Source organism: Rhinolophus ferrumequinum, chromosome 5 (assembly GCF_004115265.2).
Source record: "Rhinolophus ferrumequinum isolate MPI-CBG mRhiFer1 chromosome 5, mRhiFer1_v1.p, whole genome shotgun sequence".
NCBI lineage: Eukaryota > Metazoa > Chordata > Mammalia > Chiroptera > Rhinolophidae > Rhinolophus > Rhinolophus ferrumequinum.
Genome location: NC_046288.1, coordinates 86,660,313 through 86,674,691, shown reverse-complemented (window position 1 = coordinate 86,674,691; position 14,379 = coordinate 86,660,313). Strand labels below are relative to the sequence as shown.

The 14,379-nt window shown below is 47.6% G+C and overlaps 1 protein-coding gene across 3 annotated transcripts in view; it reads left to right on the top strand.

Annotated features, from left to right (window-relative positions):
• FAM193A (family with sequence similarity 193 member A) overlaps positions 1-14,379 on the top strand; it is a 111,137-nt gene that overhangs the window by 28,499 nt on the left and 68,259 nt on the right. For 2 of the 3 annotated variants that reach the window (XM_033105902.1, XM_033105901.1), the window contains exon 2: positions 8,802-9,044. The gene's annotated coding sequence lies outside the window, so the exon portion shown is untranslated. Of the gene's footprint in view, positions 1-8,801; positions 9,045-13,528; positions 13,931-14,379 lie in introns of those variants that run through there. The other variant, XM_033105900.1, reaches the window with a different exon arrangement.

Sequence of the window (14,379 nt, the reverse complement as noted above, 5' to 3'; positions counted from 1 at the left end):
CCTTGCCTGGCTCTCATAACAGTATTCTGCTGTCAGCTGGTACTTGCAGCTTTTTAATTTGGATATGTGTGGTGCTGCGTGCTGTTTCCGTTATTCCGAGGAAGGTTCTGTCCTAGGCATATGTGGTGAGCCTGAGTCTTAGGGGATGGCCCTGTCCGTTCTCCTGCCCCTGCCTCGGCTGTGGCTGTGGGTGTGTAGTGTAATCCTGCCCCTTCTCCACGAGTAGCACCCCCTTCACCCAAGTCACCCAAGTCACCCAACTCACCCAAGTTGCAGTGAGTGTTCACCAGAGTCCTGCCCTGTACAGACTAAGGGTTTTGTTCCTTCGTGGAGATGGAGGGGAAGGATCTGGGTGGAATTTGCATAAATTATGTATTACAAAGCATTAAATACTTAAGGTAATTTTGCTCCTATCTCATGGTATGATTCTGTTATCATTTTTTTTTTAACCAATTCGAAGGGAACTTGAGTATTAATGTTAGTCATTATTTCCCAAGCAATGCCACTCGCTCAAAGAACGTGCATGTGGTTTGGGAAAGCTGAGCTCAGGAGAAGCAGGAAAGGTTGGGGGAATTTAGTGAGTACACATGCACTCATCGCTGGACTGAGCACAGGTAGCTAGTAGAAGCGTGTATGTAAAGGAAGGCAGGGATATTGTGGGGAAGCCAGGAAGAGAGACTGAATTACTGGTTTGGACTTGTTTCTGTTCCATCAGTGAGCATTTGCTGGATGTCTGTCTTATTATGCTGGGTGCTGAAAAAATGTTGAGTGTTAATGAGAATGTGGCCATGGGGTAATCAGCTGTGTGGTGGCTTGCATTGGCTGAGGGGCGAGGGACAGGTTGCAGGAAGGCAAAGTTCCCAGAAAAGGATGCCTGACAGTCGCCTGGTAAAGGACGGAGGTTGCGTTTCAGGGTGGGAAATGGCATGTCCTCAGGCCCTGTAGGAATTGCACCTGGGTGATTATTCGGAGACTAAGCGACTGAGCATGTCATGCTTGACCTTTTAGGCAGTGGGAACTATTGAAGGGTTCAAAGCAGAGGAATGTCTGGTCACGTGTGCAGTGTGAAATGTCATCCCGACCAGGAGGAAGAGGATATGTGGGAAGCAGATGGGCCTAAGGCTAGGGACCAGGCAGGAGGAGGCAACTGTTCATGTCCTAGGCAGGAGGTGAGAACGGCACAAAACCAGGTGCGTTGGCTTTGTGTGTTCTGTACACAAGAACCCTGCCTTTGGTCTTCACTGGGCCGCGGGACCTGAGATGCGCTGTTGTCACCTGGGAGCTGCCGCTGTTCGTGTCTGTGTGCCCTAATACGCCATGCTTGCTTCACGTCTGTAGAAGTTTACTTGTGAAGTCTTTAAACAGTAAGTCTGAGTTTTTTATGTTGAATTTAGAATTTCTTTTTGGAAATCACTTTCAGATCTGGAGTATAAGCCTAGCAAGAAAAGGAATACTGTGATTTGGTGTCTTTTATTACACATGCTGGCCACAAGTGACAACTTACCTAAGAGAAGAAAATCAGTTTGCTCAGGAGGGTAAAATATTTTACATCATAGAAATAGGACTCAGTCGTTAGTGGTGTTCCAAGTGGTGCTTTCAGCAAGATTTTCATCTTAGGAATGTACACATTCTCTTACGGAAAAGTTTCTAAGTTCCCTTAGTCGCTTACATTACTGTATATATGTTTTATTTGTTTACATAAATATTTAATCTATCTGTGTATGGGGACTTGGGGGAATAACACTTGTTTAAATATGTTCATTCTGGTACCTTTTTTTTTTTTTTTTTTAAATATCAGTGTAATTGGACTGAATTTATCCTCCTGCCTTAACTCAGTGGACAAAATATCCCCAACAACAGTTTTGCCACATTGGACAATAGGCAGTGCAGGGCAGTGATCCTTGAGAGACAGAAAAGAAACTAGACGAGCCCTAGGACTGAGCAGGCCTGCTGCCTGGATAGTTTGCAGACCATGGCTCTGGGAGGGAGGGGGAGTAGCCCAGACAGAGCCTGGTGGTTTCTGTAAGTTGAGGAGGCCGTGTTGAGAATTCGGGGAGGCCAAAGTGAACTTGCAGGGCAGAATGCAGACAAGAGAGAGTTCTAGACAAACATAAAGGGCTCCCCTGAATCTTTAGCTGGCTACTGATGAACACGTGTGTGTGGGAACTTGCCCAACGCAGGGAAAGAACCCTGGAAGTGAGCAGTGAAACAGCCCTTGGAGCTCACACTAGACCCAAACAGTTTGTGTTCCCACTAGCCAGAGTGGACAAGTCTTATAACAGACAGTGTGCTCTCAAGGTATTGCCTCAGTAGTGGGCACGATGAAAGGTGCTGTGATCCTGCCTCTCCCAAAGCTTGCAAGCAAGCTCTGAAAGGACCAGACTCTTCCCCATGACCTAACTATGGCCCACAACAAAGCTCAGAAATATTGTGAGAAATAAAGGAATAAAAATACACCCAGCACCTTCCAGGGTAAAATTTACAATGTCTGCTGTCAAGTCAAAAATTACCAGGCATGCAAAGAAAGAAGCAAGCAAATATTGGGCCGGCCCAGTGGCTCAGGTGGTCGGAGCGCCGTGCTCCTAACGCCGAGGTCGCCAGTTCGATTCCCACATGGGCCATTGAGCTGCGTCCTCTACAGCTAAGATTGTGAACAACGGCTCTCCCTGGAGCTGGGCTGCCGTGAGCAGCTGGAGGTCGGTGTTAGCTGCCGTGGGATGCCCCGGGCTGCCCCAAGCTGCTATGCTGCCGTGGGCTACCATGTGCTGCCAGGAGTGGCTGGTGGCCAACGTTAGTGGCCGGTAGCCGGCAAGAGCTGCTGTGAGCAGCTGTGAGTGGCCGACTAGAGACCGACTACCTCAGCCGGGGGGGGGCAGGGGGGAGCGCAAGGCTCATAATACCAACATAGGCCAGGGAGCTGTGTCCTACACAACTAGACTGGGAAACAAGGGCTTGAACCGGAGTGGTGCAGGGGGAGGCAGAAGAAGAGGGAAAAGAAAAAAGAGAAGCAAACAAATACAATTCATAATTAGGAGCAAAATCAATACATAGAAACAGGCTAAAAAATGACACATGATAGAATTATTAGGTAAGGATATTAATACAGTTATTATTGCTGTATTCTGCCTGTTCAAGAAGATAGAGGAAAGCATGAGCAGGTTAAGAAGAAACAAAATATAAGAAAACCCAAGTGAACATCTAGAGTTGCAAATGATACTGTGTGAGATGAAAAATACAATTGTATGAGGATTAGCAACAGATTAGATACCACAGAAGAAAAGATTAGTGAACTAGAAGAGACAGTAATAGAAAGAATTCAAAAAGAGCCATCAGGGAGAAGACTGAAATTTTTTTTTAAAAGGGGGGGGGAAGCATAAGTGAATGTGAAAAAAAACTTCAAGTGATATGTGAAAAAAACTTCAAATGGCATACTATACATATATGTATAATTGGAGTCCCTGAAAGAAGGAATGGGGATAGGGAATAAGAAAAAATATTTGAAGGAATAATGGCTGAAAAATTTCCAAACTTGATGAAAATTATAAATCCAAGAAGCTCAGTAAGCCTCAAGCATAAGAAACATGAAGAAAACTACACCAAGGCACATTATAATTATATTGCTGAAAACAGTGATTAAAAGAAAACGTCAATGCAGTCAGAGGAAAAAAAGGCATGATATACTGGAAAAAGGTCAGACTAACAGCACACTTCTCATGAGAAACATGTTGGCCAGAAGATAGGACAGCTTAAAGTACCGAAAGGGAAAAAGAACATAACCTAGAATTCTAAACCAACAAAAATACCTTTCAAAATGAACATGAGACAATGACTTTTCAGACATAAAAAAGCTAAAAGAATTCATGACTAGCGATTTTCATCCTTAGAAATGTTAAAAGAAATTCTCAGGCAGGGAAAAATAAATGCACCAGATGGAAATTTGAATCTACACAAAGAAATGAAGAACACTGGAAATTGTAAATATGTGGATAAGTATTTTTAAGAACTACTTTAAGTGTAATTGTTTAAAGCAAAAATAACAATGAATTATGGGGCTTATATACAGAAGTAAAATGTATGACAACAAAAACATAAAGGCCAGGAGAGGGGAAACAAAGTTCTTACGTGTTTAGTGATAAAGTCTTATTTGATGGCTGATTTTGATAAGTTAAAGTGTACCCTGTACATGCTAAAGCAGCCACTTCAAAAGGAAAAGACGTAGAGCCCACAAACCAACCAAAGAGAGAAAATAGAATCATAAAGAATTGATTTTTTTTTAAAGCTGAAAAAGGGGATAAAAAATAAATGGTTTAATAAAAAAATAAAAAATAAGATGGTTTATATAATAAACCCAACCGTATCAGTGATCGTATTTAATGTAAATGGTCTAAACATCCCAATTTGAAAAGATAGTGAGATTGGAAATACAGCAAGACCCAACTATATGATTTCTATAAGTATCTCGCTTAAAATATTATAAAGATGCAAGTAGGCTAAAAATAAAGTCATAGAGAAAGATATGCTTTGCTTCTGTAAGTGAAGAGAAAGCTGAAGTGGCGATATTAGTACCAGACAAATAGATACCAGAGCAAAGACTATTACCAGGGTTAAAAAGTCATTTCATACTGATACAGCGGTGAGTTCATCCAGGGAACATAACAGTCCTAAACATTTTTATGCCTCATAATAAGGCTTCAAAATATGTGAAGGAAAACTGAGAGAACTTCAAGGAAAAATAGACATTCATAATTATAGTTGGAGATTTTAGCACCTCTCTCAATAATTGATAGAATAGAAAATCAATAAGGTTATAGAAGACTTGAACACCACCATCAGCCAACTTGACCTAACACATTTATTAAACACCCAACAGCAGCAGCATAAAGTAAACATTGAACATTTACCAAAATAGACCATATTCTGGGCCATAAAAAAGTCTTGATGAATTTGGAAGAATTAAATTTGTACAAAGTATCTTTTCTGACTACAGTGGAATCATATTAGAAATCAGTAACAGAAAGATACTTAGAAAACTACAAATATTAGGAAAGTAAACCATACTTTAAACAGCCCATGTGTCAAAGAAGAAATCAAGAGGGAAATAAAAAATTTTGAACTGAATGAGAATGAAAACACAACATAGCAAAATTTGTAAAACGCAGCCAAAGCAGTATTTAAAGGGAAATTTGTAGCACTAACCACCTCTTTATGCAAGAGAAAGGGTTCAATGACCTCTGCTTCCACCTTCAGAAAGTAGGTCAAAAATTTTTAAATACCCAAAATCTATGAAACCAAAAGCCGATTCTTTTTTTTTTTTTTTTTAACTTTTATTCATTTAAATGTGTTTTTCCAGGACCCATCAGCTCCAAGTCAAGTAGTTGTTTCAACCTAGTTGTGGAGGGCGCAGCTCACGGTGGCCCATGTGGGGATCGAACTGACACCCTTGTTAAGAGCACCGCGCTCTAACCAACTGAGCTAACCGGCCACCCTATCTGATTCTTTTAAGAGTAATAAAATTGATAAACCTTGCGCCAGGCCAAAGATTTGAGTACATGCTGCAGAAGTGTGTGAAAATTTGTGAAACCCACAGTGAGATAATACCACACACTCGTTACAATGGCTACAGTTAAAACAGCCCACCCCAGTGATGAAGATACAGTCAACTGGAAGTCCCCAACAGTGCGTTTGGGGAGAAGTTCAGAAATTTCTTAGAAGTTAGACATGTACCTCTTATAGGGCCTAGTCATTCTGTTCCTTGGTATTTGTGCAAGAGAAACAAAAGCATATATGTCCCCCCAAGATTTGACGTCAGTGTTCACAGCAGCTATTAATTTGTAATAGCCCTGAACCGGAAATAACCTGAGTGGCTCCGAAGGGGACAGTGGGTAAACGAGTTGTGGCTTAACCGCTCACACAGTGGAGTACCACCCCGTCATACACAGGACACATCCCTGATACACACCTGGGAGTCGTCTCCAAATGGTGCTGCTCCATGAAAGGAGCCAGAAGCAGCGAGGAGGTGGTGTGGTGCCATTTGTATGCAGTTCTCGAGATGGCAGTTAACCCAGAGACAGGCCAGCGTGACTGGGTAGGTTAGGTTGGAGGAGAAGGGAGTGAAGAGAAAGGGGGTGGTGATGGTGGTGGTCCTTAACCTTGATGACCGTGATGGGCTCCCCGGTGTGTACTTGTTAGAACTATTCACATGGCTACTTCAGATGGTTTCAGCTTATTGTTCCTCAATTCTACTGCGGTACAGCTATAAAATGTTTTTTAAACATCTATGGAGTTTATGTTTGTACCTCGCACTTACTCACAGATTCTTTGGACAGTAACCACGTGGTGGGCACTAGTGTTCGGTTCATTTGAATTTCAGTCAGGTGGTGTTGTGAGCCAGGAGTGCCTCGGTTGCATTCATGTCCTAGCAGGGTGATGAGGCCGTGTGCTGAGAAGAATTGAGATGGGGACAGGCAGGGGGCAGGTGGGGAGGTGCGCTCTGTGCCGTAGGAGGCAGGTGGTGGCAGGTCTGACAAGACCGCTGCTAAGGAACTCGTGTCAGGTGAGAGAAGGGACCACGCCAGCCCTATGGAGGCTGTCTGTGCCCATGGGACAGCCCTGAGACGGGGACAGCCCACGGCGACGTGAGATCTGCTCTGTGCCAGGCGTCCTTCCAGCGAGAACATGAGCGACAGCAGGCCACTCCTGGCCCGCTCGCTCCCGTCCTCCCGCCTTCCCTCCATCCCTCCTCTGGCCTCCTGCACCCCGGCCTTGCTCTCCGCAATGTGTGGCATCTGCCAGCCGGCCCCACACTCCAGGTGTCTCCTGGAGGAGGAGGTCCTTGCTGGCCCCCTGGAAAGGGTGCCAGCCCCAGCCCCAGGTACCCTTTCCTGCTGTTTTGCTCCTTCTCAGTTCCCACTATCTGGTGTGTGTATTTTTTACTTTGTCTTTGACAAGGCCGTTAACTCCCCAGGGAGCTTTGTTTTATTGACCACTGTGTCCCCAGGGCCTGGACCAGAGCTGTGGCACATGGTAGGCTCCCAGTAAATACTGGATGGATGGGTGGACGGATGCACGGACAGCTGCGTTGGAGCTGGATGCTGTCACGTCATTCTGGCTCTTGCACCATGATGTCCGGCTTGGGGGTCCTTGTAACCGCGGAGCCCAGCCTCTCTGTGGCCGGGTAAAGAGGCCGCCTGGCGAGGGGTGAGGGCCGTGCGGTTCTGTCAGTGGGGGGGCTGTTTTCTAGGACTAGGGGCGAGAGGTGGCTTTACTAGGAGTTTTTGAAATTGTTTGGCATAATTTAGACATGTTGGATCTGTTGGGACAGAAAGCGACAGCTACTCCCATGCGATTCCGTGGTTTGCGGGGCAGTCTGGAGCTTTCAGGAGCGCCACTGGGAGATAGCAGTAGTCCGCTCTCTCCCCTCGCACCCCACACATTCACATGGCTGCTGCGCTGGGTCTGGTTGAATCCTTGGAACCCTGTGGACATGACAGCTGCGCAGTTTTGATCAGTGTTTATAAGAGCAGGTGACACTATATGTGCAAGTCCCCCTTTGGTGTTAGTGCTGCTGTTATACGTTCTTTTAATCACTCAGTTTTGTATCTATTCCCTCAATGCCCTCAGTTTAAGCACCTGGTACCTGCCGGGCACCCTGGAATTTGGAGTGGAGCCAGGGGTCCGGCCGAGAGTGTGTTGTGCAGTGCACACCTGTAGTCTAGGTGACAAGGACAGCCGAGGGCGAGTGTGAGTCCTGGTGCCGGAGGACAGGGAGAGAGCCGTGGGACGGGCTGGGGCAGGGCTGGGTGTGGGAGGAGCGTCTGGGTGTAGCTGGACATGGGGGCTGCATGGGAGTCCCCGCCAGAGCGGCCTGGGCTGCCTTCCCGCTGATGGTACCGTGCAGGGGAGCTCAGACGGCGACAGCCCTGGGGGGCTCTGTCGCCCCGATCCCATGTGCTCTGGCTCGGATCCTCTGGAAGGCCATACCTGGCTTCCCTGCTCACCTGTTGCTCAGGTGTGCAGACGACCCATCTTGAGCTCATGCTGATTTGGGTTTAAATCTGGACCTCTGCTTGCTGACCTGGTGACTTGAAGCCTTTTTTAAATCTAGGAGCCTGTTTGTGTGTTTTTAAGGCTAATTTTATTTTTCTGATAGGGTGGTTGATAATCCTTTGGAGAGGACCTAGGGTAATAATCTTGTCTCCTTCCCCTACCTCCACCCTCACCCTCTAGTTCAGAACCTATTGGAAAAAGTGCACGTTAAAATTGGGTAGCTGGAGAGAACGTCGGCATAACTGCTGCTGAGCTGGTAGGGAGGCTGGTCTTGGGTGTGTGGCCCCTGCCCGCCCCCGTGTCTCTCTGAAATCCAGAGCTTGGGCGGCCACCTCAGAGGCTGTTCGAGCTGCAGACACTCTGAGGCCAGAATTGCTGCTGGGGCCCGAGCACTCACAGCAGACATCCCCACAAGGGTGGCTTCAGGCCCTGCTGACAGGCGTCCTGGGGCTTTCTCAGTCTGCACATTGGGAGCGACACTTTCCACGGGTGGGGCAGTACAGAGGTCTGGGCGAAGGGGCTAGTTGGACGGTTTTCTAACTCCTACTGAGATGTTCTTTGTGGCATTACTGTTTCATTTGAAGTATTACGCATTTCTAGGACACTAGGTACAGTTTCATTCAACAGTACCCTGTGTGATGTTTCTCTATATAAACACACACGTGCATTGTAATCTCTGAACTGTGCAGAATAGTTTTTAGTGGTCTTGGCTTTGTGGATCATGTTTTGAAAATGTACGTTGTTTTCTGTTCCAGACTCCTTTTAACTTTGGCGTGAATCACAGGACACCACCCTACCCCGCCGGGGATTACTGTCTTCTGTGCAGAAGCGAGCGGAAAGACTCTTCATTCTCAGAGAGTGGGATTAAGGCTGCAAGCAGACTGGCCCTTTCCACGGCCCCCAAGGGCAACAGCGTGCTGCACCTGCCACTGTGGGTGTGCCCGGACTGCCGGCGGGCAGTGGAGGAGGAGCGGCCCGGGGGCCCGGAGCAGCCCGCGGTGAGTGCCCCGCGCAGAGAGCACGCGGCTTCCTGACCCCATGGGCAGGAAGGAACTCCCTCCTGTGCCATCTTCTGCCCTTCCGCCTGGTCTTCCTGGCCACACCGTTCGTGGGCAGTACACCTGCCCTCCTTGGGCAGACAACTCGGTCGGCTGGGGTTGGGGGCAAAGCATGGCTTTTGGCTTTTTAGTCTGGCCTCAGGATTTCTTGGGTGAAGCAGTTTGCTGGAGAGCTAGGATGCTTTTTATCTGTTTAGTTCTAGATAGTTCCATGTGCTGGTAACTCACCTGAAATGCTTTTCTGGATGTAATTCTTAAGCCTGGGTTTTCCCCCTTTTTCCTTGATGTCCTACCTCGGATGAATGGAGGGGTTCTTGGGGCCCAGGCCTGTGTGGGAAGGCCGCACCCTCAGTGTGATGCTTGCCCCGGGCTTAGTGGGCCCTGCTTCTGAAAGGGCTTTCCAATCTGCTCTTCAGCTTCTGGAAGGAGTTGGCTTGTGCAGCCATTTGAGGCACCGTGTCCTGGGGCTTCTCTGTTCCTTTGATCTCTGCCTGCAAGTAGCTGTTCCGCGTTTTCTGACCTGGGATTGCTTCCCAGGCCAGCCCCTGGGAAGGCCGGGCGAATGACATGCTGCTGCACCACATGAGTTTCCCAGTCTTTCTGGTCTCCTCAGTCTCCTCGCAGCCTGCCACTCAGCCAGTGACTTCTCTTTCAGGGGTTCCTTCAAGGCAACACCCCAACTCAACGTGCAGTGTCTGGAGCAGTGCTGAAGTAGCTAAACCTCAGGATTGAGATGGATCCCTCCCCACCCTCCTCCCACGTGCCCCTCTGCTGCCTGCGTCCTCCTGCTCAGCGCTTCTTCCTATCCTGTGCATTTGTTTTGTCTGTGTTTCTTCTTCGCTGGATTAGACACTCCATGAGGGCAGCTATTTTTGTGTAGTATCTCCTTACCAAGAACAGTGCCTAGCCTGGCGTATTTGAGGTGCCCAAAATAGTGTATTAACGAATAAATAGTGAATGAAGAAAAAAATGAATAGCTCGTGGAATGCCCTCATTAGGAATTAAGAAGATGGCATGATCAGTCTTAACATTTTACTTTGTTTCCTTTCTGTGTCCGCTCACAGTATCTGGCCTTTTCCCCATCTTTTAATGGAAGGCTATGTAGGATTGGTTTAGTCTGACTGTGTGTGCCTTTGGGAACGGATTGCTGTGTTTGTTCTGGTTTTGGAGGCAAGTGTAATACCTGTGATTTCCCTGGGGAAGTCTCACTTCCTGACTCCCAGTTTGTCCTGGAGAATGGATTATCAGATGTGGCTTGCTCTCCTCATCCAAAAAAGTGACCCTGGGGACCACAGGTGTCCTGTTGGCCCGTGTTCTGCTACTTATATATAAAGTTGGCCTCCTTTGTTCGAGCTGGTTAAAATCGCTGGCCTTTAAAAAAAGTGAGATGTGATTTACATGTGGCAAAGTCCACCCTTTGAAAGTGTGTATGTTTACCGAGCTCTGACAGGTTTGTACAGCTGCGTGACCCCCAGTACTGCATAGGCTCCCTTGTCACACTGACCTGATTCCCGTCCCAGCAGTGTTCTTGTTCCCGTCGTGCCTTTGAGAACCGTGTGTCAGTGGTCTGTTGCTGGTTTTTGCTGAGTACCTTGTAGACACACGGCACAGTTTTTCTCCCTCACCATTGATGGACGTGGGTTGTTTCCAGCAAACCTTTCCTTCTCTCTCCTCGGCCTACCCCCCACTTCAGGGAGGCTCTGAGCGGACTCTCGGGCCCTTGCTCACGTCTTACACGGGCCCAGGGAGCCCCATCCACTGGGCTTTCAGATGCCCGTCCCGTTGTCCTCTCCACGGCTTGGTTACTTTGGTTGTTTATTTCCTCTGATGCGTCCCAAATCTTTCCTTCTGTCCTGGCTCCTGTGCAGGAGAAGGCAGAGGCTCTAGAATTGTCCATTTTTTAGGTAGCCCGCCTTTCACCTCGTCTTCCCTTCCCCTGTCACCATTTCCTCCCTTCACAGCCGTACATGTGTCTCCGGGTGAATTATAAACTTCTGATCTCATTTATTTCATGAGGACTAGGTTTTCCATTTCTTTTCAAGTTAGTTTTGGTAAATTACATTCGTAGAAGTTGTCGGAGTTACTGGTATGCAGTTGTGTGTCGGTGGTCTCCTGTCAGTTCCATAGCTACAGATGCAACTCTTCTTATTCTTCAGCTTTGTGCTTCTGTCCTTTTTTTAAACCAGTCTTGCTAGCAGTCTGTCAGTGTTGTCTTCTCAAAGAAGAGCTTTTTAATTTTTAAAGTGTGTCTCTGTTCACTTTGTGTCATTAATTGCTGCTGTGTTGTATTTGTGTGGCCCACACTTGTTAGTGCTGTGGTGCGTGTGACAAAGCTGAAGGGCACAAACGAGCGCAGTGCAGCGTCCCTGCCCCACTCCCTCTCCTCCGCACCCTCCTCACGTTCCCGGAGGCCGAGGCGTCCGCTGTGGCCACATCCCCGTCTGTTCCTCTGGACAGACTCACTTCTGTGGATTGAAGGTGGTGACAGCAGACGCCAGTGTCCATAAGCGGAGACGTGTGGTTCTCCCCGTTTCTTGTTCTTGCAGAGGGGCAGGGATGCCCCGTGAGGTGGCTGCGCATTGGTGGGCACATGCTCCAATTTCTAGGTGTCTCCTGAGGGCTGCTGACAGGTGTGGGGGAGCCTGAGCTCGGTGCCAGCTGCTTCGGGGAGCTGGACTCGCTGCTGATCTCCCCTGGAGACCTGTGGGAACCTGAGCCTTGCTGGGGGGGGCAGTCCTGTGCCATGCGCTGGTGCCAGGCAGCCTGCAAGGAACCGCTGGGCCTGCATCACCCGGGCCGCCGATCGGGCCACAAACACTGGGTTTTCTTCTTTCTCTGCTTCTCCTCAGTTGTCCTTCTCTGATATGTGCTGGAAGCCTCGAGGTGCTGCTCTGCATTTTGAAATGTTCGTTGCATTGGCTCCGTTTTAAGTATTATCCAGTTTTCAGTATTTCTGTTTTCAGCCATGAATTGTTTAGAAGTATTTGTAATTATTCCAACTTGGATTACGTTGAATCGCACTGGCTTTAAATTTAATGCTGGTGTAGTTGGAGGTGGCGCTGTGCAGTCACTTACACTAACACACGGTCACGTTTCTAAACGCTCTGTGTGCACCTGCGAACGTCTTCTCAGGGTGTGGATATTCACTTGTTAATTGTGCTCTTAAATCCTTCCACGTTCTTACTAATGTTTTGTGCACTTAATCTATCAATTCCTGAGTAAGATCAGTTAAAATCTGTGCATGTCTCATTTGTCTTTTTTTCCTTGTAAATATTTCCATTTTTTGCTTTACATGTTTTAGGGCTGTGCTGGGTGAGTGCACGTTGAAATGATTAAATCTTGGTGCACTGTGTTCTTTTTTTGCACCGAAATCATCTGTGCTGGCCCCTTTTTCCTAAGGGCTGTTTGTTTGCTGTTTGCATGGCACACGGGCCTTCTCCCTCTCCTTTTCATATCCTCTTTTCAGTCTCTGGGTGTGGCCTGTGTGTTAGGTGGTCTGTGCAGTCCGCGGCAAGACAGGCTTATGTGGCCTCGTTGGAGAGCTACTTCTTCATCTAGTTGAAATTGACCCTTGTCACTGACCGGGCTTGCTGGTCCGGTTGGGTTTATTTCTGCTCCCACGGGGCACAAGTCAGCGTTGCCCCCCCTCCCCAGTCCTGTCCCCCTCCCCAGAGTTGGCCCTCTGCCTGATGCTCCGCTTGCTCTCCTGTCTTCGTGTGAGAGCTCTGCACCTCCGGCCCTAAATACTTATTTGGTTGCCCTGGTGGTTCGGACTTTGTAAAAATATCAGTGGCGCACGTATCATTTGGCCTGATTTATTTTGTTCAGTGTTATGTTTGAGATTCATAAGTATTGTGGTTTCTTCATTCTCATCACTGTATCTGCTCACCTTTCTGAATGGACTCATAGCCGTTTGCCCGTCTGCCATTAGGAATGGTGCGCTTGGAGCAGACGCTCACACGCTCCGTGTTAGACGCACACGGGAAAGGAACACTGAGGCCGAGGGACTTGATAGCATTAAGTGACTGCCGTCATTTGTGCAATAGTGGTTTCCCGAGTTAGGCAGGTCTTCTAGACGCTGACACCTCTCATTATTCAGTGTTTAAAATTTGTATTTGTTACGGCCGCCACCAGTCTCATCAGAAAAGTCTTGAATGTGGAGAAGCTGTTGAGCCCGCAGTGATGGATACGTTTTCCAAACTTCGAAGTTTTGCTTGAAAGCTCAGATTTGATGATGGCTCACAGATAGTGACAGCTGTTTTCCTTGAAGTGACAGGCTCATTTCATTGGTTTTTCATTCCAAGTCTGAATAACCTCATCTGGTCTGTCAGATGTTCTTTCATGTTGGTGCTGTTTCATGGGCGAGTGGCTCATTCAGCACTCGGCGCCCCGCGCTTTCCTCGGGGACAGTCAGTCTCTGCAGAGATGCTTTCTGCAGACTGTGTGTGTCAGCACAGAGAAAATCCAGAAGACATGTGCTTAAGGGCAGTGATTGAACGTGAATGATTTTACTGCCTAAGGACGACGTTCCTGAGTGTGTGTTGGGGAGGGTGCCGCGGCCCCCAGGACACTGCGCTGCGCTCTTCCCAAGGTGCCGGCACGTTCACCCTGCTTTTTGCACCATCCATGCAAATGTTGACACCGTGAAAAGGGCAGAGGACCTCTTAGTGGTAACATACATGGAAGGAGTGTGGACTCGGGACCTGCTGCCGAGACCGTCAGGGCTCCCAGTGTTCATGGCCACACAGAAGCACGGTTCTGCTGGTTATTTGTCTTGTTCTTCTGACGACGGGGGCTCTTGACGCTGCTCAGCGCCGGCCCGTCAGGTACGTGCTTTGCAGATACCACCGCCTCTCATTTGCTTCCCTTTTCACTGTTTGTAGTGTCTTTTGATGAACGCAAGTTTAGTTTTAATCTAGCCAAACTTCTCAGTTTTTTCCTTAGTAGTTACTGCTGCTTGTATCAGCAGTCCAAAGAAATAGGTGAATGACACATGTGAGCCATATAGATAATTTAAAAATTTTAGTAACACATGTCAAAAAACAAAAAGAAACAAGGGATATTATATTTTTTACCTCATTATATCCAAGCTCACTTCAGCCTGTACTCAAATATAAAAATATTAATAAGGTGTTTTCTATCTTTTCATACTAAGTATCAGAATCCTGGTGTATTTTACACTTAGCGCCCATGTCACTTAGGGTACTGACATGTCAGGTACTCAGGAGCCGCATATGGGGCTACAGAGCACACAGCTCTGCACAGTTCCTGGTTT